The sequence below is a fragment of the Dasypus novemcinctus genome, chromosome 22 (genome assembly GCF_030445035.2).
Source record: "Dasypus novemcinctus isolate mDasNov1 chromosome 22, mDasNov1.1.hap2, whole genome shotgun sequence".
Taxonomy (NCBI): domain Eukaryota; kingdom Metazoa; phylum Chordata; class Mammalia; order Cingulata; family Dasypodidae; genus Dasypus; species Dasypus novemcinctus.
The window spans coordinates 17764733-17792725 of record NC_080694.1 but is presented as its reverse complement, the minus strand read 5'-3'; the positions used below and the strand labels follow the sequence as shown (position 1 = coordinate 17792725).

At 41.1% G+C, this 27993-nt stretch overlaps 1 pseudogene; it reads right to left on the bottom strand.

Moving 5' to 3' along the window:
• Positions 1-1521: 1521 nt before the first annotated feature.
• On the bottom strand, positions 1522-27721 carry LOC111767270 (fibrosin-1-like protein; annotated as a pseudogene).
• Positions 27722-27993: the final 272 nt, after the last annotated feature.

Here is a 27993-nt window from a genome sequence, read left to right as displayed (position 1 = left end):
ATTTATTGAGGGTAGAGCATCAGAATATATACTAAGGGAAGGGTATTAGCAGGGGGTGATAGGCTGATGAAGCGGCTCTTCCATATAAGGCAATAAAATGCTGTTACACCACTTGCTATAGGTTGGGAGTCTTCAATGCTGGTCATGGCTTCAACATCTTGTTGTGCAGGAGTGACACTTTTTGCCTGGGAAACTGGGGAAAGGGGAAGAAGAAGGCGGAAGCACAGGGGTGGAGCAGGCGTACTTATGAAAACTGCCATGTTGCTGGAGACCGCAAATGCACGTAGCTCTGGGCGGCTCCCCACAATGTGTATTCTTTTAACTTATATTAAGATTTTCTTTGTGGAATTATTCTGGCTACCAAAATTATTTTTGAATAATTAACATAATTTTCAATCTTTGTTTTATGGTTAAATGTTTAACAACGTTCCACAGTTCATTACTGTCCACTAATTTTTTCAAATATTTAAAAATGCATTAATTTCCTTTAATCTTGGATTTTTAGACACATTTTAAATTATATATAATATCCATATATTGTATTATGACTTATTTTTTCTCTGAACTGTTGTCCAGTATCTATATTTATTGTATTTTTCTTCCTTTTTCTTGAACTGAGAGATATCTTGTATGAGCATTTATTTTGAATAATATAATTTTTAATTAATCTCTCATCTTTTCATACACTGTGTCTTTCTTATACTTATAAGCTTTTTACTATTCTGGTTATTTTAATGACAGTCATGGCCTTACTTTCATTTCCGTACATTACCATTATTTAGAAAATGTACCGTTTGTTGGCGTTAACAATTATGGCCAACAGATTCTGTAATTGTTCATACAGTAAGTTCACCCAAAATGAAAGTTGTATTTATCTTCACTGATTCACATGGGATCAGAACGCTTAAAGTCACCGAAGTCCACAGCGCAAAACTGGTGAAGAGTTCAGAAACGAACAAAGCAAAGAGCTGCAAAGGGCTGCTCCATGAGGCACCGGACACGACCCAAGACGCCCAGTAAGAAAAAGGAGGGCTTACATCTGGACGCGGGGATGCCCCACGGCTATGAAAACGAACCCGAAACTAAAAGGCAACCATGCCTGGGTTCTCAAAGAACAACAATGAACAAACACCTGCTGATGCCTTCACAACAAGAAAGAAAATATACAATAGTGATTTTTTTTGTACTCAACCTGTTAGATTCCACCTCCCGGGGCTTGCGCGCCACAGCAGCGCCGGGGCTCCCGCCCAAGGAGCAAGGTCCTGCTAGAGGCTCCACAGGGGGCCACCCACGGGGGCCCCACCCACGGCCACCAGCTGGTGCTGCGCGCGGAGCACGGCGGGGCGGGGCGGGGTCCTGGGCCACACCCCGGGGGCAGCTGGAGGCCGCAGGCGAGACTAGTGAAGAGCCAGGAGCGCTCCACCGCATCGTGGCGCGCCTACCGCCCGCGCTCCTGGCTGCGATCTAGCGGGTCCCGGTCTCGGTAGGCTCACTAGAGGGGCTGGCAAGGGATGGCCGGGGTCACGGCGGGGCAGCTCCAGACCGCTGGGGAGGGCGCGCCGGGGAGCCCACGCCAAGGCCAGCGGCGCGCACAGGCGCTCGCCGTCCGCCCCGGGCCCTAAGCCGAGGGCCGCTCGGGGACGTCTTCCTGCAGCCGGTCGCGGGGTCCTTCCGGCGCTCCTCCTTGACCTTCACGGCACCCTGGAGCGCGCGGTGCGCGCGTTCGCAGCCCAGCAGTCGCAGGCAGTGCCCCGCGCCGCCTTGGTGCCATGCTCCTGTGGCCGCTGGTCCCGGGCTCCTTCGCAGCCAGCGGCTCTCCTTGACTCGGGACTCCGCGCCGGCGGCTCGGTGTGGCCGAGGAGGAGCGGGAGGCTGTTTACCGACTGGCCCACAGCGAGGCGGACGCGGGCGAGGTCGGGCTGGGCAGGTCCGTCTTCTCCAGGATGTCCCGCTCTCGCTCCTCCTTGCACTGGTCTGGCTCCCGGTCGTGGTTGGTCAGAGCAGCGTCGTGTTCCGTGTCCACAGGCTTGGGCCACGGCGGTGGCGGGGAAGGAGGGTGGAGCCCGGTGGAGCGGGTTCCAGGCCTCCTGGGGACTGGACAGGCCGTGCAGCGAGGACGCTTCCTTGTGGTGAAGACGCTGCCCAGCGGGGTCAGAGCGTGGCTGTCCAGGCCTCCGAAGCCTTGCTCCCCAGGTTCCCCAGGCCCCCAAAATGCTTGACCTGCCGAAGGGTTCTGCCTGGTGGCTGGTGGGCAGCAAGTGGCTGTGATGCGCTGTGAGTGGGTGCGTGACAGAATGGGTGGCACCTGTGCTAAAGAAAGGCTCCTGGCAAGGTTCTGAGGGCAGTGGAATCCAGCAAACAGGCCCGGGAAGGAGACCTGCTGAAACAGGTCCAGCTTTGCACCCACCTCCAGCTTGTGGGGGTCCACCTGCAACTGTGTGACCTGCTGGTGGTGGTGGAGGATCTGCCAAGCTGTCTGCACATGGACCGCGCACCACTCCCCTGGTTTCCTGGGTGCCGTCAGGTAAAGGCCTGGCACCAGGAGCTTTCTGCAGAGGAGTGTGAACAGCACTGGGCCAGCCAGTTATCTCGACCGGGTTTTATATCTTGGGCTGGAGCGTGCCCTGCAGGGACCTGAAAGGGCCTGAGTGTGGGAGCAGGCCGGCCATCACTGGGAAGGCAGGGCGGGAAGTTGGAATGCACTTGTCAAATAGTGGGCGTACATTGGGGTGTAGCGGGTAGCCCCACGGGCAAATGGGCGAAAGTGTGCAGGTGTGTGCTGGTGTGTGCAGGGGGGGGGGGGGTGTGTTGTGAGTGCTGCGTGGGTACTGGTGTGTGTGCTGGTGCTGGTGGAACTCCACCCGCAGCAGAGCTCCCAGCGAGGCGTTCTGGACCAGAACACGCGTGTTTGGCTCTTGCCTGAGCAGCTTGTGATCAGTCAGAATCCCCGAGGGAGGCTGGTAATAGTGCTGGTTGTTGGAAGGAGACCAGCAGGCTGGCATGGGCTGGGGGTCCTGGGATGAGCGGGCTGTTGGCAGGGAGCGAGCGCAGGAGCAGGGCGCAGTGCCCGGGGGCGGGCACTGAACACGGCCGCTGCGTGGTCGTGGGCCTGGGACCAGAGAGCAAAGTGCGGGGTAGAGGCTGGAGCCAGGCAGGGCCAGCGCGGGCCGGGCTGTGAGGGGACAGGATTGTGTGCTTCCAGAGGCCAGCACTGCTGCTCCTGCAGAGGCCCGCAGCCCGTTGTGCATGAGCTCACGGTGGCTGGGAAGGCGCCCCGGGAGAGGCACGTGGGTTGGGAGTTGGATCCTGGCTGGGGGAGCGCGGGCAGAGGCTGCCTGGCGGCGCGGGCCCAAGAGGGGGCTTCCTTCTGCACCAGGGGTTGGCAGGGCACCTGGCGGGGAGCCTGAGGAGGGTGCGGCAGCGGCGGTGGTGGTGGCTGCGGGGACGGCCACGGGGCTGGCCAGGGCCAGCAGGAAGGGCACCACGTGCTCATCTCTGGGTTCCGGTCCAGCCCGGAGACTGTGGGCTCGGCCTTGGCCCCCCGCCTCCTGCCCAACGCGGGACCTCCACCGGCTGCTGGGCAAAGACCTTCTTGGAGTCCACAGACGACGTGCGCGCCCCGGGTCCACAGCGCTCACAGGCGACCGCCACTAGTCCCTGAGCCGCTATTAGTCCCTGAGCCGCTACTATCCCTGAGGCGGAGCCAGACGGCATGGAGGCGCAGCCTGGAGGCCTACTGGCCCCAGGTCGCTTAGGACCCTGTGGTGGCCAGCCCCTCCCCAGCACCAACTTCTCATCTCCACCAGTCCTGGAGGCTCCAGGCTGTTCAGCCTCTCTGGGCCGCTGCCATACGCGAGTACTTAAGTCGTAATTAAATACAGAATATCCTTTCATATTTTAGAAATTGTTCATGTTGTAATTAAATGAATGTAATATAAAATTTGGAAAATATGAAAACATTAGACCATTTGCAGGTGCCTGTTATCGCTATGTATTTCATTGCATATCTTATTAAGATTTGGTCTGAGGTAATTTTTAAGACTAATTTTATTCATGGTAGTATGTCAAAATTACATGTATATAAAAGTTGGACTCAAATATCTTAAATAAAATAAATTTGGAATAGAGCATGGCAAAATATGAGCATTAGTTTTTATTTGCAAATGATTGATAATATATAATTATGGTGAAAATGTGTTATATTTACTGAGTACCTGCTGAGAGATAGACAAGTCAAAGGACTTTAGATATATAATTAACATACAGATTACCTTCTCAAGGTAAGTGTCAGGTAGGTTCTTGAAAAATCTCCTTCTACTTGTTCAGGAAAATGGAAAGGCATTCTCCTACATGTTCAGGGGAGTCTTAAGAATGATCAACTATTTTTCTCTACTTTACACACCTCACAATCATATATTGCTTCTCTGTACAGAACATATTCGGAGTGTGACTCTCTCTCAACACCTCCTCTGCTACAGCCCTGGCCAAAAGACCCATCATCTCCTTCCTTAAATTATAGTTGAAGCCTTCTAGATGGCCTTCCTGTTTTCTGCCTTATCCCTCCTGTGTCTTATCTGAATGTGTGGCTACATTATTACTCTTAAATGTAATTTGGATCATGTCATTTTGCTTCATAAAATCTACGTGATTTCCAAAATGGGTAATCAAAACAGAAGAGCCCCCAGGGCCGACAAGATCTTGCCACTCCTCCTTCATTGTCTGAATGCATCCTTCATCTTTATGTCTGTCCTGAGCTCTTTGGTGTGGCCAGCTGACCTTCTCACGCTTTTTTTCCCTGTACTCATTAGTCCTGATGATGACCGGACTTTCCCATTTTTTAGTCTTCCTGAACTTACCCAGATAACTGGATCTTTTCTCAGTCTCTTCCTCAAAACACCATGCCTCAGCACACTATTTAAAATCACATCTGCCTCATCCCTCATCCTTGCTGAAATTGTTTATGGTAACAGTAAACTCATTATTTTTATATATTTTTCTTATGCCTTTTGTTTCCTCTTGTTTTCATCCACTATGAATTCTCTGAAAACAAGATATTGCCAAATAGGATCGTTCCTCTAGCCCCATGACCTAGTAAAATGCCCCAATAAATGTTCTTGAATGGCTGAATTTTATAGAGGCTAGAGCCGGGGCACAGCGAGATGAAGAGCTTCATCACGGTTAGTCAGTCAGTTAAAGGATAAGCTCACACTTGAACCCAGATAGACTGACTGTAGAGTTCATGTTCATTATCACCATTCTATGGTATGGCGTTTTCTACAAAAGTATTCTACTCCTATCAGCATTGAAATAGAATCCATTTCTTTTTCAAAAAATTAACAAAAATAACCATTTGTTACAGGTGTGTATTGCTGGCAGACATGATATACAGATGGTGAGAGAAGACAGTATGATGTTGGAAATGTAGCTAAATCTTTTCAAGCATATATGTATCATTCTATGTACAGGAAAAAGAACTTTGTAAAGGAAAGAAAGATCTATCAGATGATTTGGTATGGATAGGGACAGAGCCTGTATTAGGTAAAGGCTGTCCTGGTGGAAGAAAGGATTTCAGCATTGCTGTAAAGGCAGTGGTCCCCAGAGATTCTGAGGGGAGGGGGAGAAGAATAAGTGTAACATGGGGCATTTTGGGAACATTTGAATTGTTCTGCATGATGTTGCAGTAATGGATATAGACCATTATACATTTTGTCAAGACCTATAGAATTGTGAATTACAAAATTTAAACAATAATGCAAACTATAGAGCGTGGTTAGTAGCAATGCTTCAATATGTCCTCATCAATTATAACAAATGCACCACACTAGTGAAGGATGTTGTTAATGTGGAAAAGTGGGGGAAGGAAAGGGGTGGGGTATTTGGGAATCCCCAATATTTTCAATGTAACATTAATGGAACCTGAATTTTCTTTACAAAATAAAAATAAATAGGAAAACAGAGTTTTAGAAAGAGTGGTTCAACAATGGGGAAAGTATGGTCCTTAGATATAATAATGCAGACTTTTGCTTACTAGGGTTTGTGGGTAGCTCATTTCCATGAGTTAGCACTGATCCCCAGGTTTTTCTATGTTGTTGTCCTCTTTTGCATGGCACTCATTAATTTTCACATAGCATTCTGTTCAATTACGTTGTTGAGGGAAACATAGATTTTCTCATTGGGAAAATAATTTTTTTTCATGTATATTGTATTTTAGGAAAAATTCATTTCCTTGAATAGGTGCAGACCTTTTCAGGTAACATGTTTCTGGTGTTGTTAGGCCTCAAAGCAAGGCCTTTATGAATAACCAGAGATGGCGTGAAGAAAACTTCAACATGAGAGTTAGGCTAACTCACATTTACTAGGTCTGCAGAGGTAAGGAGCCAAGGCCAGTCCAGAATGACTCAGACCTGACTCCCCATGCTGCAGTTTCACTCTTGTTTAAATACCCAAGTTACTACTTAGCATTTGCTTTGGTTATGCATTAGTTTTTATACATATGGATGAACACACATAGTTGGTTATATAATTGTATGACTAGTATGTTCAAGAAATTTCACGCTTGCACATACATTGCATGATCAAGAAAGGGGTGGATAACTCCACCCCTGGGTGGGAATTTTACCATGTTAATTAAGCAAGTTTAAGTGAGGACAGCAAGGGGCTACTTCTGCGCAGGTCCGGTCAACTGGTTGAAGCTGGTTTTCATACTTCATTGCTTCAACAGGATATTCTTGACCACCAAAAGCGGAATTTGCCCCAAAGAGAGGGTTGCATTTCATTACCTTCTGATTTACATACAATTCTTTCCTTTGTATCCTAGCAACAGGGAGAGAAACAAGTTACTTTCAGGTATTCAGTCATCCTACATCCATCAGTGTGAGCATCTTAAAAATTGTATATGTCATCTAAATTATGAAATTTAATAGCAGTAGATATTATGGAATGTTATTACTCTCCTTTATTATTTGTGGGGAACTATAGTGTTACCCCTTCTTTCATTTCTTACATTAGCAATTTTGCTTTCTCTTTTCACAGTGGCTGCTTCAGGGATTATTAACCTTGGAGTAGAAGAGAAGCAATTCATCTTTCCCATTCTTGGTTATATATTTGTGATAAGTTTTACCTTTACATGTAACTCAAATGAACCAATGTAAATTTCCTCTCGACAATTATTTAAAGAAATTAAATTTTTAAAAATCCAGTATTTGTTATATTTATCTTCAGGATTATATGCTATTATTTCTTTCTGGAGACAAAAGCTTCCTTCTGTTACCATTTCTCTTTATTTGTGGAAAATTCTTGAAGCACAAATGTGCTGCATATCTATTTTTCTGTATGTGTGTGTTAATTTTCCTGAGAAAGTTTAATTTTTAAAAAATATTTGTTAGTATCGATATTAAAGTTAATATTGAATCTTATAATGGCAGTTATTACCTTTCAGTATTTGAAACATGACTCTCCATTTTGTTCTGACTTGCATCAGTTTTGATAATGTCTGTTATAATTCTCATGGGTTGTTTACAGAATGTGTTATGTACTATCCTCTGACTTCCAGCATCATTTTCTACTTTTTTTTTTTTCAGTTGTGAGAGCAAAGAGTCTGTGTTTCATTTGTTGGTTGATTTTCTATTTGTTTTTTTCACCTTCCTAGGCACTTTTAACAATCATAGTCCTGAGGTTTGATGTCTTTCCTTATATTCAGAAAGGTTATGATCATTATCTTCTTAAATATTTTCTCTGATATACTCCCTATCTATTCTTACATAGCACACTATATGTATAAGAACCAGTGTGATATTGTACCATACTTCTCAGATAGTTCTTCCCCATGTTTTATTTTTTCTTTAACATTTTAAATTTCTGTTAGTTTCTTCCTATTGGCTTAGCATTAAGTTCAAAATTACTTCCTCATCTTTATTGAACATACTGAATGTCCTGTTGATAGAATATTTTTGTCTTAGGTTGTATGTGTGAATTTTAAAAGTTATTTTCCAGCAATTCATTGGACATACCTTATAGATTCCATCCTTATGGAGCAATTTCTCTTGAATCCATTAATGTTGTTTATCTTCTCAGCTAGATCTTTTAATCTCATAATTGTCAATGCTCTTTAGCCAAAGACCCAGGAACACCTGTGGTGGAAAATTTTATATTATTACTTATTGCAGTAAGGAAGAACATATGCCATGTGAAAACATGCAGTTTCTAATGAAGAGGGTTTTAGAAAGATCATATTAAAGGATTTCAGCTTAGGTTGGGTAACCAGGGAAAGGGAAAAAGGAAGCAGAATTTGGTATTCATTTGAGTCTACCAGAAAGATGAGATTGTATTAATCTAAGAAATCATATTCCATGGAGGGACAAGCTACACTAAGGAGATGGAAATGCATACTGCCAGTATGTAGGAGCAAGTCTATGATTGGGTATCATGGATTTTGTACATCTTTTATCAGACCAAAGTATGAATGAAGCTTTAATTTGTAAAGCCATAGCAGTTACTCATTTGTAAGAAAAGAAGAGATAGTGGGTATTTTGTGGGTTGCACAGTGACCTTGTTTGAAGGTCTCCCAACCTTTTCCTCGTCTTTCTCATGAGCACTTGATCTACACTTGCAGAGAAGATACTGAGTGCAAATGCAAAGCCCTTAAATCCAGGCCTCACTGTTTTTCAAAATCAGCACTATAGTGCAAATTTGGCTTTTACAATTCTTTAAAATGTATCTATATTCTTCTGATATGCTTGTATAGTTACCACATTTTCTCCCACCCTCTGTCAAAGGCAAAATTATTCATTTGTTCCATCTCCTCTTGGAGTGGTTTGTCCCTCTGTAGTATTTATTTATTAGATTTCTAGAGCCTCAATTTTCTGGTAGTCTCAATTGTAGATTTATGGCTTTTCAAATTGGTAAGATTGAGGAAATGGTCTTTGAAAATTTCTACATCCTAAGAAGAAGTGAAAGTCCTTCATTCCTTTTAAATCTTATTCACTATTTTGGCTTCATGTATTTCCTTTCTGATAAACTCTACATTTGTCAGTATAGTGTCTTCCTAGGGTTATAATACTTCACCTTGAAAATATAATGGGACTTCATAATAACTGTAGGTATATCTGGTTTCATCCATTTTCTTTTCCCATTGTCTTTCTCCCCTCCTCCTCCTCCAATATCATCATTGTCATCTTCTAATATTAATAATAATGATTATTATTCCTCTACTTCCTATTTGTCTAATAATGCTACTACTGTTAATAATTATAATCCTTCTTTTAATGTCTTGTTATTGATGACTGTCTCAAAACTGAAAATTCTACATGTATGGATCAACTGATCTGTAACAAAGAGCAGTGGAATCTAGTTTTTTAATAATGTACTCCTTGCATAGTACGTTAATGAAGACCTTTAGTGCTGGAGGACTGATAAATGCAGTAAGCAAAGTAGGAAGTTCACTGTGCTGTTGAATTCTATGTACTAAAGTGCTTAAAACAGGAGCTGTGCAGCCAGGATGTTTAGGCTTCATTATTGGTATCACCTTTTGCTTCCATTTTATTGGTATATATTAATAAAGCTTAAATCCACCAAAGAGTACAGTCATCATATTTGGTGTAATGATGTATTTGTAACTTCATCACCCCAGTCATTCATAGAGCACTTTCATTATTCCAATAATAGTAAAAAATAAAACTCATCACCTCTCAATCTCTCTAGGCCTTGCCTGCTGTACATAGCTGCTATTCTTTTTCCTTCCCTCTAGGATATTTGTATTTATATTTTGTAAACACTGTCTTATACATGCAATATACTGATATTTATGTTTTACTGTCTTCTCCAGTTACATGTTACAGTTTTTAGGTTTCTTTCTAGTAATATACGTGACCTTAGACTTTCCCTTTCAACCACTGTCATACCAATACAATAGCACTGCTAGTTATAAACACTGTGATATGCTTTAGCCACTTCTATTCATGTACAAAGATTTACTAATTACCTTTTTACTAATTCTGCTCAGATTAACCATCAGCTTTCCAATCTATATCCTTCTATTTTCTGGTAACCTATATATTAATTACTATGAATTTACAAATTATATTTATCACTTAATAGCACAGTTGTACAGTATTTGTCCTTTTATGTCTGGCTTGCTTCACTCAACATAATGTCCTCCATGGTCATCCATGTTGCCATGTGCTTCATGATTTCTTTTCTTCTTAATGCTGTATAATATTTTATCATGTGTATTTACCACACTTTGTTTATTCATTCCTCAGTTGATGGACACATGAGTTTCCAATTTTTGACTATTGGGAATAATGCCGCTATGATCATTGATGTGCAGATGTCTGTTCATGTCTTTGATCTCAGTTCTTCGGGTATATACCTAGCAATGGTATTGCTGGGTCATGTGACAAGTCTATATTCAAACAGTCCTCCACAGTTGCTGTATATACTATATTCCCACCAACAGTGAATAAGTATTCCTATCTCTCCACATTCTCTCCAATATTTACAGTTTTCCGAATTTTAAGTAGTGACCAGTCTAATAGGTGTGTAATGATATCTCATTGTAGTTTTTTGATTTGCATTCCCCCAACTGCTAATTATGTTGATTATTTTCTTTATGTGTTTCTTTGCCGTATTTCTTCTTTGGGCAATTGTCTTTTCAAGTATTTTGCCCACTTTTTAATTGAATCGTTTGTTTATTGTTGAATTAATGATCTCATTGTATAGCATTGATACTAAATCCTTATCACATGGGATTGCCAGATATTTTCTCCCAATGCATCGATTACGTTTTCACCCATTTGATAAAGTCCTTTGAGGTGCAAACATGTTTAATTTTGGGGAGGTCCCATTTATTTTTCATTTTTTTGCTCTTGCTTTGGGTGTAAGGTTTAAGAAACTACTACCTACCACAAGATTTTGAAGATGCTTTCCTACATTTGCTTCTAGGGGTTTTATGGTTGTCGCTTCTGTATTTAGGTCCTTTAACCACTTCGAGTTAATTTTTGTATAAGGTGTGAGATAGGGATCTTTCTTTCTTTCTTTTTGATATGAATATCCAGTTCTCCCAGCACCATTTGTTGAATAGACTATTAAGACCCAGCTGGGAGGGCTGGACTGTCTTGTCAAAAATAACTTGACTGTAGATATGAGGGTCTATTTCTGAGTTTTTGATCCAGTTCCATTTATCAATGCCTCTGTCCTTATGCCAGTACCATGCTATTTTCAGCACTATAGCTAGGTAATATATTTTTTGTTTTTTAAATTTATTTTTAAAAGATACATAGGTTACATAAAATGTTACATTAAAAGAATATAGGGGGTTCCCATATGCCCCACTCCCAACACCTCCTACTTTTCCCACAACAGTTTCTTTCGTTAGTGTGGTACATTCATTGGAATTGATGAACACATTTTGGAGCCTGTGATCTGGCTGTGACATCTGTTACCCCATTGGTCGCTAGGGTTGATTTGACTGATCTGGCTGGTTAGGCCAGTGTCCCCTTCCTCCCTCACAGTTCCATGTGTGCCCTCCCGAAGCTGTGCACTGGGTCGAAGAGGTTGACCTTCCCCACTAAAGGAGGACTTTTCTTCAGTCAAGGGTATATTAGTAGCTGCACATCCTGCTAGAACCTCCAGACAAGCTCTCAAGGTAATAAGCTTTAAAGTCAGAAAGAGAGAGACCTCCAAATTCATTCTTCTTTTTTAAGAACTCTGGCTATTTGGGGCTCCTTACCCTTCCGAGTAAATTTGATAATTGGTTTTCCCATTTCTTCAAAAAATGCTGCTGGTATATCTATTGGGATTTTGTTAAATCTGTGCATCAGTTTGGGTAGAATTGACATCTTTATGATATTTAGTCTTCCATAAACACAGAATCTCTTTTAATTTATTTAAGTCTCCTTCAGTTTCCTTTAGCAATGGTTTATAGTTTTCTGAATACAGGTCTTTTATGTCCTAGATTAAGTTTATTCTTAAATATTTAATTGCTTTTGTTGCTATTATAAATGGATTTTTTTTCTGATTTCCTCCTCAGATTGTACACCTGTAGTGTACAAAAAGGCTATTGATTTTTTGCATATTAATCTTGTTCTTGCCACTTTGCTGAATTCGTCTATTAGTTCTAGCAGCAGTTTTGTGGATTTTCTAGGAGATTCTAGATATGGAAACATATCATCAGCAAATAGTGACTGTTTTACTTCTTCCTTTCCTTTTTGAGTGCTTTTTATTGCTTTATCTACCCTAATTTCTCTAGCCAGAACTTCTAGCACAATATTGAATAACAGTGGTCACATTGGGCATCCTTGTCTTGTTCCTTATCTCCAGAAGAAAGCTTTCAATCTTGCAGCAATTTACCATATTGAGAAAAGCTTCCTTCTATTACTGTCTTTTGGAATGTTTTTAATCAAGAAAGAGTGCTGTGTTTTGTCAAATGCCTTTTCTGCATTAATTGACAGGATCATGTGATTTTTCTTCTTCAATTTACCAATGTGCTTTATTACACTAATTGATTTTCTTGTGTTGATCCACCCTTGCATATCTAGGCTAAAACCTACTTGATCATGGTGTATGATATTCAATGTGTTTTTGGATTCTTTTTGCATGTATTTTGTTGAGGATTTTTACATCTATATTTATTAGAGATGTTTGTCTCTAATTTTATTTTTGTAATATCTTAATCTGGTTTTGGAATTGGGATGATGGTGGCTTCAGAGAATGAGTTTTTTATCATTCTTTTCTTGTCAATTTTTTGGAAAGCCTTGAGCAAGACTGGTATTAGATCATCTTTCAGTTATTGGTAAAATTAATCTGTGAAGCCATCTGGCCCTGGGCTTTTCATCTTTGGATGGTTTTTTATGATTGTTTCAATCTCTTCACTTTTAATTAGTTCGTAGAGGTCTTCTATTTCATCTAGGCCAGTTAGGTGACTTTTGTGTTTCTAGGAATTTGTCTGTCTCCTCTACTGTCTAGTTTTTTGGCATACAATTGTTCATAGTATCCTCTTATGTTCTCTCTTACTTCTGTGGGGTCAGTGGTAATGCTCCCCTGCCCCCATCATTTCTGATTTTATTTATTTGCATCTTCTCTCTTTTTTTCTTTGTCATTGTAGCTAAGGGTTTGTCATTTTTTTGGTCTGAAACAACCAACTTTTGGTTTTGTTAATTCTATTGTTTTTGTTGTTGTTCTTAGTTTCATTTATTTCTGCTCGGATATTTACCATTTATTTCCTTCAGCTTAATCTGGGATTAGTTTGCTGTTCTTTTTCTTGTTCCTCCAGGTGTGTGTATTTAGATCTTCAAATTTAGATATTTCTTCATTTTTAATGTAAGCATTGAGGTCTATAATTCTCCCTCTTGACACTACCTTTGCAGTGCCCTATAGATTTTTTTTTTGATGGTAAATTTTTTTTCACTATTTCATTACAGTCACATATAAACAACTCAAAATTTCCCATTTTAACCACTTTCCAGTGTACAATTTGTAGTATTAGTTACATTCACATTATTATGCTTTCATCACCAATATCTGTCTCCACAACTTTTTCATCACCTTGAACAGAAACTCTGTCCTATTAAGCACTATCTCCCTCCCCTCATCCCCTGGTAACTTTTATCTATTGTCTGTCTCTTTGAAATTTGCTTCCTTTAGTTATTTCATATATGTGAGATTGTATAATATTTGTCTTTTTGTGTCTGGCTTACTTCACTCAATATGATATCTCCAAGGTTCATCTGTGCTGTAGCATGCATCAAAATGTCATTCCTTGTTATAGCTGAATAATATTTCATTGCACATATGTACCACATGTATTCATTCATCTGTAGGTGGACACTTGGGTTGCTACCACCTTTTGGATATTGTGAATAATGTCACAATAAACATTGGCATACAAATATCTGTTCAAGTTCCTGCTTTCAGTTCTTTTGAGTATAAACCAAGAAGTGGTAAATACTTTGTAATCTGACAAAGTAATCTTCAGGACTACATAACCTATCTTTTTAAAATTTGTATTCTTTTTTAATTATCTTTTTAAAATGTTAATAGATCACATAAAATGTTACATGAAAAAACATAAGATATTCCCATATATGCCACTTCCCACCTCCCCACCCATCAAATTTTTAACTATAGTTTTTGAAGATACATAGATTGCAAAAAAAGTTACATTAAAAAAATATGAGGTTCCCATATACTCCCCATTGCCCCTCACCCCACTCCTCCCACATCAACAACCTCTTTCATCATTGAGGCACATTATTAGGTGAATACATTTAGGAGCACTGCTGCACCACATAGATAAAAGTTTACATTGTAGTTTACACTCTCCCCCAGTCCATTCAGTAGGTTATTGCAAGATATATAATGTCCAGGATCTCTCCCTGCAATATCATTTAGGGCAACTGCAAGTCCCAAAAATGCCCCCCACATCACATGTCTTCTTCCCTCTCCCTGCCCACTGCAATTACCATGGCCACTTTCTCCACATCAATGCTACAATTTCTTCCATCACAATAGTTCCATAATAGAATACCAGCAAGTCTACTGTAATCCATATTTTATTCCTCTATCCTGTGGACCCTGGGATGGTGATGTCCACTCCACCTCTATATCAAGAGGGGGCTTAGATTCCACATGGATGATGGATGCAATTCTCCTGCTTGCAGTTGCAGGTACTCCTGGTTCCCTGGTGTGGTGGTTGACCATCTTCACCTCCCTGTTAGCTGACCTAGGTAAGTCCAACAAACCAGAGGGTAGAAGTTGCAACTCTGCTGAGGCTCAGGATCCAGCTGGCACATGGACAGTACAGAGATTCAAGTCTCCTGAGTGTACACCAACCCTAGTACCAATCACAGGTTCAGTAAAGTAACAGAAGAGACATGTGTAGAAAAATCACATCTGAGTCCAATTCCATCACACTCAGGAACACAAATTCCAAAGCAGGGCCCGCTGACATGGCACTGAACTCCAGAGTCATCTGCCATGACCATAGAACCTGTGGGTCTCCACAGCCCTCAGGAAAACCAGTACCTGGGGTTGTATCTACTTTGGCTGTCTCTGGGGTCCTACTGAGGCATGCATAAGTGACTCCTCTGATGCCTCCTGACTCTTTCTGAAGACTCTTAGCCATAAAAACTCATTTGTATTTGCCATTTTCCCCTTTTATTCAAGGTCAAAAAGCAGTTTTTAACACCTGATATTACCTGTAGGCTGAGATATTCTACTGCTCTGAGTTGACCCTCTTATTCAAGGTCTCTTTCTAGTTGCATCACCAGTTAGTGATCAGTAGTGATCCCTTGGCACCAGAGAGGCTCATCCCAGGAGTCATGTCCTGTGCTGCAAGGTAATGTATTTACATGCTGAGTTTAGCTTAGAGAGTGGGCACATTTGAGCAACATGGAGGATCTCAGGAGGTAACTCTTAGGCACCCTGCAGCTCTAAACCTGGTTTATATTTCAGGCACACAGACTCATAAGCATAGTCACCAGTATTGAGTGCTCATCATTTGGTCATCCTACTTCATTGGTCTTTGCCATTGCATTTGGGGGATTGTTGCTGTTTCTTTGGGGAACGTAATAGAGCTCCCCTGGATAGGAACTCAGCACTCCCTCAGTTGTCATTTGTAACTGTAACTACTATGAAAATGCCCAACATATATCCAAAAATTTTTATGTTCCCTATGTATATGCCCTGGAGAACTCCCTCCCAATCATGTGCCCCAGTCAATAACAACCCAAACCAGTGTTCCTCCCCTGTCATGGTTGAACCTCTCTGTGGTCCAAAACTTCTTAAAAAATTAAGCCTAATATATTGCCAAGTTTAATTAATAGGAAAATGAAATATAGTGATGGCTTTAAAATTAGAAATAGAATATATACTAATTTAAAAAAACTAAAGTAAAAATAAACTGGGGTATTAAAAAATGAAAAATAATAGGTGTTGCCCTGTATGTACAGTGACAAGGCAGTTTCTTTAATTTCTTCCTCAGTGTCTACATCTTATTTTTCTTTTAATTTTTAATTTTGTCTTCACCAAAGTTTGAGATCACAGTAATTCACATATACAATATAGGGGACTCTCATATATCCAACATCAAATCCTTTTCTCCCTTCCCCAGCAATGATCATTTTACATGTTCATGCTATATTTGCTACAGCTGATGTACAGATATTGAAACAGCTTTCAAACATGGTTCCATTTTGGTTTATATTATGGTTTATATTTTAGACTGTTCAATTTTCTAAAATTTTAGTTACCTTATGTTTTACATTATGCTTTACATTTTAGCCTATAAACTTTTATACATTTTTGGTGTAATTTAACATGCCCTATATCCATCATTGCATGATCTTGTGGAATACCTCCATTGCCCCCCTGTTACCCTCATACCATCTAGTCTATGTCTCTCTCCCCCTCCACTCAGGGCCCACAGTGACAGTTCACAGCTTGAAGGAACAGATTTGCAAATACTTGCAACATTGCTGAGGGCTTGACATACTAGACTGCCATAACCCATTGGGAGCCACCAATTCTCTTCAGAGACACAATTCCCTCTGTTTGAGAACATCAGGCCTCCCCAGGATGCAGGTACGCCTTCGCTCTCGTTGTATGGGTTTCCACCCAATGATGTTACAAACTATGACAAAATGAGCACTCACACACTCCCTAGAAGTCTGCCCTTGTGCCAGATGCCCCCACTTAAGCACCTGAAACAGGTAATCTTTCCTTATATTTTCTAAAGGGTAGTCTCAACTTTATAGTTTCAATCACATGCCTGACAATCTCCCATGATCATCTGTTCCCACCAGTCCTCCCCCCCAATTTCTTGGTCCATCTGACCCATCCTCCCAACCCTAGCCCCTCTCAAGCCTCTAAAGCCCCACCCCAATGTATCCCTATGCCCCCATCTTATCCCTTGCCTGTACAAATATTTACCTCCAGCTTATAAATTTCACCCACTTATGCATCGCTCACAACCTTCCTCTCTGCCCCCCCCCCAACTTCCTTTAGCCTTTCATCCAATCTCTAGCTCTCTGAGACAGCTTGGTTCACATATTTTATATCAGAGAGGTCAAGTAGTATTTGTCCTTCAATGCCTGGCTTGCTTCACTTGATGTAATGTCATCAAGATTCATTCATTATCCTGTGTTTGTATTGTATTCCTTCTTATAGCTGAGTAGTATTCCATTATAAGTATATACCACATTTTATTTATCCATTCATCTGTTGATGGGCATTTGGATTGATTCCAACTTTTGGCAATAGTGAATAGTCTGATATAAACACTGGTATGCATACATCTGTTTGTTTCCTTGTTTCCAGTTCTTCTGGATATATATCCAGCAGTGGAATTGCTGGGTCATATGGAAAATCCATAGCTAGTTTTTAGAGAAAACACCAAACTGTCCTCTAGAATGGCTGGTTCCTTCTGCATTCCCACTGGCAGTGGATGAGTGTTCCCATTCCTCCACATCCTCTCCACCAATTGTAGTCTTCTGGGGGTTTTTTTTTGTTTTTTTTTTATAGCCACCAGTCTTATGGGAGTAAGATGGTATCTCATTGTAGTTTTGGTTTGCTTTTCCCTAATAATTGTGATTTTGAGCACTTCTTCATGTGCTTTTTAGACATTTGTGTTTCTTCTTTGAAGAAGCATCTCTTCAAATCTCTTGTCCATTTTTAAATGTGTTGTTTTGTCTTTTTATTTTTGAGATATAAGAGTTCTTTTCTTTTCCATATAAAGCACTTTATTTTCCATTGAATTTTCTGATGTGAAATCCAGCTGAAGATTTTCCTAAATGACTTCTGGATTGTCTCCTCATCATAAGAATATTAATACTAGGGAATGACCATGGAAGACATGCCCTCACTCATGACACCAATAAAGAGTTGTATACAATAAGATTCCTCACTTACCCTTAAATGTTAATGTATGAATAAATGATTTTGTATGATTTTTCATGAGTAGCATCTCCATAATGAATTATCTGGCTGTCTCTCATGGGGTTTCATCCTCTTGTAAAACTTGTTCCTCTATGAGCTGGAGCAGCAAATGAAGACTCTTCCACTTTCATTACCTTTATGAGTTCTCCAGTGTCATATATCAGCACATTATCTCTTACACACTTTAATACAAGGGTGGCATTTATATCAATTCTCTCCTGGATGAATTAGCATAAATTAATGGTGTAGTCAAAATAACTAAAGTTTCTGATAGATTGATTACAAACAGTATTTCTTCAATGTGTGAGTTCTTTAGTATGTTTAAATGTCAAGTCAAAGACTGAAATATTTTCCATATTCAAAACATTTAAAGTATGAATCCTCTCAGGTAAGGTAAGATCATAATATTGGTCAAACCCTTTCACATGTATGGCACTCATAGAGTTTCTCTCTATTCATTTTTTTCATGTTGTCTAAGGTTACAAAAATATTCTAAGGTTCCCCAAAACAGATGCTATTCTTTCAGTATTTCTCCAATATGTCATCTAAGAGTAAAAGACTGAGTGAAGGCTTTCCCACATACATGACATTCACAGGATTTCTCTCCAGTGTGAGTTCTTTGATGTTTTCTCAGGACAGAGGACCAAGTGAAGGCTTTCCCACATACAAGACATTCATAGGGATTCTCTGCAGTATGAGTTTTCTCATGTCCTTTCAGGGCAGAACAATGATGGAAGGCTTTCCCACATACATGACATTCATACAGTTTCTCTCTGATGTGAGTCTTTTCATGTTTTCTCAGAAAAGGAGAGGTAACGGCTTTCCTACATACTTGACATTCATAGGGCTTCTCTCTAGTGTGAATTCTCTCACGTTCTTTCAGGTGGTAACAGTGAAGGAAGGCTTTCCCACATAGGTGACATTCAAAAATTTTCTTTCCTTTATGAGTCCTCTCATGTTTACTCAGGACAGAAGATGAAGTGAAGGCTTTCCCACATACATGACATTCATAGGGTTTCTCTCTAATATGACTTTTCTCATGTACTTTCTCATGCACTTTATGGAAAATAAAGTGCTTTATATGGAAAAGAAAATAACTCTTATATCTCAAAAATAAAAAGACAAAACAACACATTTAAAATGAAGTACAATGAAGGAAGGATTTCCCACATAGGTAACATTCATATGGTTTGTCTCCAGTGTGAGTCCTCTCATGTGTTCTCAAACAGAAGATGAGAATGATTTTCCACATATATTACATCCATAGGGTTTCTCTCCAATGTGAGTTTTCTTATGTTTTCTCAGGCATGAAGACCAAGTGATGATTTCACATATGTGGCAGTCATATGTTTTCTCTCCAGTGTGACTACTCAGATCAGAAAAGAAAAAATGAAGACTTTCCCACAGGAATGGCATTCATAAGGTTTCTCTCCAGTTGTGAGTCCTCTCATGCTGTCTCACGCCAGAACACATATGGAAGACTTTTCCACATAGATGACATTCATATGAATTACTTCTATGGCGAATTTGCTTTTACTGATTAAAAGATGATATCGTGAAGGGATTTTCCAAATAGATGGCTGAAGTAGGGTTTCTTGACCAATGACAAGAAGGTACATGAGTCTTTAATACAGATATGTTGCATGAAGAGCATTTGTTTTGTATGACAACTATCCATTACTGAATTCTCACTTTGGAGAAATCCAATTCCTTCTCTTCACAGTTCCTCTCCTTGCTCAAATTGGGCAAGTACATCTGATTTGTAGACCTGATGTCTCATTGAGATCAGATACCTGATATTCTCCAGTATCATATCTCTAAATGGCTCTCTCTGGGATGTGTCCAGCAAGGCCCATTCTTCTTGAATGAAGTTCATTAATTCCAGGGATTGTATTGTCAAAAGCTCAGTTGACAACTGACTTCCTCTGGGTTTTCATTCACTAGCAGATAAGCCTAGAATCCAAATAGACCAAACATGCAAGGAAAACAACATATTGATGATACTTTCACCACATTCCATTAGTAAGAGCTTATTTCTCACTGTAGAAAAAGGACCATTTTCATGAAGGACTCTCTTTGTATGCAGTTGATCATGTCACCAATCCTGTAATCTTCCAATGTGTTTCCTCCTTAGTTCCTCTCAAAGTAAGGTCTTAAAGCTGTGACTGACAATTTTCTCATAATGAATCCTCTCAGGACACTGTGTAGCCCCTTTCAGTGCTGTAGACATCTTTCCTTTCCCTGAATCTATATCAGGACTGTCTCCAGCAAGAGTCCTGAATCTGCAAAAGTCTGACAGCATGCCATGTTTCGAACTGGCAGGCCCTCAGTGAATGGGTGCTCTGGTAAAACACATCTTCTGAATAACACCTGAAAGAGTAGAGAATGAACTACATGGGAGGAGCACAGAAACTCAAAGTTCTCTGCTAATATTTAGGGAAGAAATACCCTCAAAGCACCATCATGCAGACCCCTGCACAACCTCCACAGGAAGAGGGTCTCTCTACTCATGCCCACTCACCAAGCAGTCCCAGTGCTATGGGTGCAGCCCCATAGGAAGTAGGAGGTCTTTATATACGCAGGATCTTAGTCTCCTATCAGATATAGGTTACCAAATATTTTCTCATTGGGTAGGCTGTCTTTTCACTTTCTTGACAAACTCCTTTAACAGTAACATTTTTGTCCAAAAAAGGATTAGTATTTTGGGAAGGCACATGACAATCAATGCCATTATCATTGTCCCTATCTGAATCCAAGGTTTTGTCCCTATCTGAATCCAAGACTCCTGCTTAAAAGCAGTTTTAGAAAATATAGTAATCTCATTTTCATCTCCATCCTCTGCAAAGGATCTAGTGCAGCAGCAATCTGATGACATAAAGCCCAAACAGACAAGGGAACAGTCTCCCTTTCTGATAAGCTCGGTGAAGTACCTTCATTACTAATTTCCATTGTTTCAAATTTAAGGTATTTCCTCCCTGTGGTTGAAACAAATAACAATGTTTTTGAACTAAGGCAAAAAGCTCAAGCAATTCCAAAGTTTTAACAGGCACACTAATGGTTTTCAGTAAAGTTTTCAAAACCTGAGAATATTCTTCCAGTCATCCTGTTTGATTACCCATTACCCTGATGATCAACAGAAATGTTACTTACCATAATACTCGAGTTGAAAACTTAGTGGACAATGCTCATGACTCTCGTGGGAGTCCTTTCTGTTGGTTCTTTGATACTGCAGAGAAGAGAGCTTCTTTGGGCCCCACATTGGATGCCAGATGTTGCAACCAACCCAAAGGGTATTGGGAATCAAAGGTGAGAGAGAAGGGATCAGGGGGTCTGCCAGTCAATGCCCATAGACAAGTTTATTTCTATTCAGCTACATATTTTTAGAGCAAGTCTGCCTGCTAACAAGCACATACAGATTTATAGTTATCTTATCATTAGAAACAGGGATAGGCCATTTATCTTTTATCTATTCAAAGTGACTTTTTTCTTTCTACTAAACTGGCCTGTTGACTAAGGGAGTCTCAACAAAGAACATTCTTTTCTTTTTCTGTTTCCTAGGTTACATCACTTCTTATTTTCCTCAGCCAACAGTCATTACTTCCTTCATTCCTTCTGTTTCAATATTTGGAAGAGTTTAAGCAAGATTGGTGTTAGTTCTTTCTGGAATGTTTCATAGAATTCACTTGTGAAGTCATCTGACCCAGGGCTCTTCTTAGTTGGGAGGTTTTTAATGCCTGGTTCTGTCTCTTTACTTGTGATTGGTTTGTTGAGATCATCAGTTTCTTCTTTTGTCAGTGTAGGCTGCTTATGTGTTTCTAGAAATTTGTCCATTTCCTCTAAATTGTCATTCTTGTTGCAATATAGTTTTCAAAGTATCCTCTGATGATAGTCTTTATTTCTGTGGGGTCAGTGGTGATATCCCCTTTCTCTCTTTTTTTTTTTTTAATTTTTTTATTTTTTATTGACTTTGTAATAATATTACATTAAAAATATATATGTGAGGTCCCATTCAACCCCCCCCCACCCCCCCTCTCCCCCCCCCCAACAACACTCGTTCCCATCATCATGACATATCCATTGGATTTGGTAAGTACATCTTTGGGCACCTCTGCACCTCATATACATTGGTTCACATCATGGCCCATACTCTCCTCTATTCCATCAAGTAGGCCCTGTGAGGATTTACAATGTCTGGTGATTACCTCTGAAGCACCATCCAGGGCAGCTCCATGTCCCGAAGACGCCTCCACCTCTCATCTCTTCCTGCCTTTCCCCATACCCTTTGTCCATTATGTCCCCTTTTCCCAATCCAATGCCACCTTTTCTGTGTGGACACTGGATTGGTTGTGTCCATTGCACCTTTATGTCAAGAGGAGGCTCAGATTCCACCTGGATGCTGGATGCAATCCTCCCATTTTCAGTTGTAATCACTCTAGGCTCCATGGTGTGGTGGTTGTCCTTCTTCACCTCCATCTTAGCTGAGTGTGGTAAGTCCAATAAATCAGATTGTAGGTGCTGGAGTCTGTTGAGGCTCAGGATCTGGCTATCACATTGTCAGTCCAGAGATTCAAATCCCCTAAATATATCTTAAACCCCAACATTAACTGCACCTCCAGCACATTAGCATGGAAGTCTTATGAAGGGAGATCCCATCTGAGTCCAGATTCATCACACATAAACACCATTTCCAAAGAGGGGCCATCTGCCCTGGTAGTTAACCCCATCGGCCATGACCATAACTCCCATGGGTCTCTTTAGCCCTCAAAGGAACCAATATCTGGGGGTTGTATCTGCTTTATCTGTCTCTCTGACTCTGCTCAGTTGTGCATGAGGGCAAACCTTCTGCCAGCCTCCAGACTCTTTTTTAGAAACTCGTAGCCATATAAACTCATTTCTCCTTTCCATTTCCCCCTTACTTTAGGTCAAACAGCATTTTAAAGTCATGGTATTTTATGTAGACATGGATATTCTGCTGATCCGCATTGAACCTTCCGTATAAGGTCATTTTCCAGTTGCATCATCAGTTGGTAGTTGATAGTGGTCCCTCGTTGCCAGGGAGGCTCATCCCCGGGTGTTATGTCCCACGCTGGGGGGAAGGCATTGCATTTACATGCTGAGTTTGGCTTCGAGACTGGCCACATTTGAGTAACATGAAGGCTGACAGAAGGAAATTCCCAGGCACAAAGTTGCTCTAGGCCTTGTTCTTATTTTGGGTTTATCAGCTCACAAGCATAGTCATTAGTATCAGGGGCTCACTGTTGAACCCTCACTCCCTCCCGGTCCCCACCACTGTACCTGGGAGACTGTCGCTGCTCCCCTAGGGACCATGACAGAGCACCACTGGCCAGGAACCCAGTACCCCCCCTACTGTGGTTTTTAATTGTTGCCACTATGAGTATATCCAAACATTACCATGCACCCTGGACATATGATCTGTACAGCTCCCTGTCAGTCATATATCACCTGTCATTGGTATCCCATACCAGTATCCCTCCATTGCCATTGTTGAAACACTCTGTGATCCAGAACTCCCCGAAATTTGAGGCCCAATATAATGTCATGGTCCCTTACTAGGGAATGGCATATAGCGATGGGTTTAAAGGATAGATAAAGAACTTGGATATCCCCTTTCTCATTTCTTATTTTGTGTATTTGCATCTTCTCTCTCTTTTTCTTCATCAGTTTAGCCAAGGGTTTGTTAATTTTCTTGATCTTCTCAAAGAACTAGCCTTTTATTTTGTTTATTCTAGTGCTTATTTTCTATTTCATTTCATTCTTCTCTGATCTTTATCATTTCTTCTTTTTATCCTAGGAATAAATTTAACTAAAGATGTAAATGACATATGCAGAAGCTACACAACACTGTTGAAGGAATTCAAAGAAAATTTAAACAAATGGAAGAATGGTCCCTGTTGATGGATAAGAAGACTAAACCTCAGTAAGATGGGTACCCTATTCAAACTGATTTACTGATTTTATGCAATTCTGTTAAAAATCATCAAAGCATTTCTGGCAGGATTGGAAAGACTAACTATAAATTTATTTGGAAGGGCAAGAACACCCAAATAGCCATGGACATATTGAAAAAGGAAAATGTAAATGGAGGAATCACACTATCTGACTTTAAACATACTGCAAAGCTACAGTTTTCAAAACTGCATTATGTTGGCACAAGGATAGACATACTGATAAAAAAGGAACCGAATGGAAAATTCTGATATTGATCCTAGAAACACAGTCGATTGAGATTCCACTAGGCCACCAAGCCCCTTCAATTAAGAAAGAATAGCCTAGTCAACAAATGGTGCTTGGGAACTGGATATCCATATCCAAAAGAATGAGAGAGGAACACCATTTCACACCTTATATAAAAATTAACTCAAGATTGATCAAAGATCCAAATATAAGAGCCAGGACCATAAAGACCTTGGAAGATAATGTAGGGAAACCCCTATAGGATCTTGTATTTGGAAACAGTTTCATGAACTTTACATCCAAAACTCAAGCAATGAAAGAAAATTAAATAAATAGTACCTACTCAAAATTAAAACTTTTGCCCCTCAAAGGAGTTTGTTAAGAAAGTGAGAAGGCAGCCTACTCAATGGGAGAAAATATTTGGTAATCATATATTTGATAGGGGTCTAATATACAATGTATGTAAAGATATTCTTCTCCTCAAAAACAAAAGGGCAAACAACCCTTTTTAAAAAATGGATAAGTGATTTGAATAGACACTTTCCCAAAGAAGAATTGCAAATGACTATAAATACATGAAAAGATGCTAAACCTCACTAACTCTTAGGGAAATGCAAATCAAAACTGTGAGATATCATCTTATACCCATTAGCCTGGTAGCTGTTAAAAAAAACAGAGGACTTCAAGGTTTTTTTTTTAAATATTTATTTCTCTCCCCTCCCCCCCAGCCCCCCATTTTCTGCTCTATGTGTCCATTTGCTGCATGTTCTTCTTTGTCTGCTTCTGTTGTTGTCAGCAGCATGGAAATCTGTTTCTTTTTATTGCGTCATCTTGTGTGTCAGCTCTGTGTGTGTGCAATGCCATTCTTGGGCAGGCTGCACTTTCTTTCACACTGGGCAGCTCTCCTTATGGGCGCACTCCTTGTGCATGGTGCTCCCCTATGTGGGGACACCCCTGCATGGCAAGGCACTCCCTGCACCCATCAATGCTGGACGTGGGCCAGCTCCACACAGGTCAAGGAGGCCTGGGGTTTGAACCACAGACCTCCCATGTGGTAGGCAGATGCACTATCCACTGGGCCAAGTCCACTTCCCAGGACTTCAAGTTTTGGAGAGGATGTGGTGGCATGGGAACTCTCATTCACTGCTGGTGGGAATATAGAATGATGCAGCCACTGTGGAGGACAGTTTGATGGTTCCTCAGAAAACTAAGTATAGAACTGCCATATGATTCAGCAATTCCACTGTTGGGTGTTCACCCAGAAGAACTGAAAGTGAGGATAGGAACAAATAGATATATTCCCACCAATATTCATAGCATTATTCACTATTGACAATAGTTGGAATCAACCTAAGTGCCCTCAAATTATGAATGTATAAACAAATTGTGGTACATACATACAATGGAATGTTATTCATCTGTAAGAAAGAATATAATATTAATGCATGGGATAACATAATGAATCTTGAGGACCTTATGTTGAGTGAAGCAAGGCAAGAACTCTAGGACAAATGTTAATTACATACCTCACTGATATAAATTAAGCAAATTGAGCAGAATCCCAGAGCTAAAGTCTAGAAGACTGGTTTACAGGAAATAGTAAGGGAGAAGTTTGTGGGTCAATGCCCATAAGGGGCAAAATCTATGATAAGGTGAAAGTGTTTAGTTATACAGTGGAGTGGCACAACAATGGTATAATGATACTATTGGTTTGGCTGATGCTGATTTCTCAGGGGGTGGGGTGGGGATGGTGGGTTGGAACTGGGGGGAGGTTTGCAGGAGGGAGTACAATGTTGGGAATATTCTTTTGTCAATATGGCAAGTGAGGGTTGCTGGTTTGGGGCATTGGATGTGGGGGGCATTCAGAACAGGCCAAACCTGGGAAGTGTGTGTGTATTCTAGGAAGTGTGTGTATTCATCTTGCCATAGTATGTTATATCAGTGAGTGGAGACCCACATAATTACATAATGAGTGACAATGTGGTGAACTCCCATCCTGTGCAGGCTCACTGTGCTCTCAAATAGAAGGGTAGAAGTCTCTCAATATCATGGGCATGGCCTAATAGGGGAGGACAGACCAATGAGTCAAGCCCTCAGGGTTGTTTAAAGTAACTATGAATATTGTCCTTTAAGGAGTGAAGCCTGGTAGTTAGTATGGGACCTGAGGGGAGGGCAACAGAGGAACAGAACAGATTGAACAAGGCATTTTGGGTATGATGGAAGTGTTCTATATGATCTTGCTATGATGGATAAAGGCCATGTTGAATTTCATCAACTTTATAAAATTACATGATCCAAAATATAAACCATTGACCCATGGTTAGTAGCTGTGTTTCAATATTTGTACAATTGTAACAAATATACCATCAATTGTAACAAATATACCATCCATGTATAAAATGTTATTGATAGGGGAAGGTGGTAAAGGGGAGGGTGTTGGGTGTATGGGATTCCCCTGGATTCAGTATGAGAATTTTCTGTAATCTAAATTTCTTTGAGGACAAAATGAATAAAGTAAGACACTGGGGAATTAAATGGAAGAAAATGTCACTGTACCTATAGAGTAAGAAATCTTACAGTGATGAAAGACAAAATGTAAAAAAATAATAATATTTTTTCATTATATTTTATTATTCAAAATTTTTAATTTTTTTAAATTTTATTTCTTATTTTTAAAACTATCATTATTAGTTCATTTTCTTATTAACTGTATTTGGCTATTTTAGTGGCTTCATTTTTGAAGATTTGGATCACAGAAGGGTTTTAACTGTGGTAGGGGAGAATCAATGGTGCAGACTGTCAGTGATGGGGGATATATGGCAGGAAGCTAACCTGGGGATATATATAAGGTATATAAATATGCTCAAATGTTCATGGGGCATTGTCACAGTGGGTGGAGACCCACTCAATAACCAAAAGAATATCAAATTCCCTTTTTGGGGAACTGTCCCACATTCTCTAGTGGATCAGCAAGAATCCCCCAAGTACAGGGGTAATGACTAGTGAAGGAGCATGGTCTGAGGTGAGGCAGGCTGAAGTCTGGCTGGCAAGCATAGCCGCACCCAGTGGGGGATATGCGCAGCCCACCACTCAGGTGTAGGGCAGCTGGAACGGGCGCACTGCCCTCGGCCCCGCCCAGGCAACTGACACCGGCTTGCTGATAGCCAGCAGGAGCTGCCTATGCTCACATCCCCCCTCCCGCACTGTCAAGCCACAGCACAAGCCGCACCATAAAAGGCAAGGAACTAGTCCCTACCAATCACTCCCAGCCCCGTTCCTTTCCCGCCAGTGCCACCCCTTCACCAACCTAGAATCTGCCTCTTCCCCCCACCAACTGCTCGCCACTGCCAATCCAATCCCCCTTTGGCCACAGCCAATCAGTCCCCTGTTCACTCCCCCGTAACCCTATATAAACACATGTACTTCCCTTAATAAATTAGACCTGTGTGCTCACCTCGTCTCCATGGTGGTTTCTCCGCCGCACGCCCTCCACGCCTGCGAGCCCCCGCCGGAGCCAAGCCTCTCCTGCCCCATCATCCACCGGACAGGACGTACCGACCGCAACTGGCGCCCCACGTGGGGCACTGCCCGCCATGACCGGGTAAGGCCCTACTCCACCTCGCTCCATAACTTGCCGGCCCCTCCCTGCCCATGAACCCTGCTCTTCTTTCCCTTTTCCCCGTCTTTCTCCTTCTCCCGATCATCCTCCTTGCCATCCTTGCCATATTACACCACTACTGCCCCTCACTTTTGTGCTCGACCACTCCGACCGCCGTCTTTCTCTGCCTCCTTACCTCCCTTCTCATTGACTTTGTCGTCGCCATTTTCCTTTACCGCTGAGTAGGGTGCCTCCTGCTCGCCGCCCTG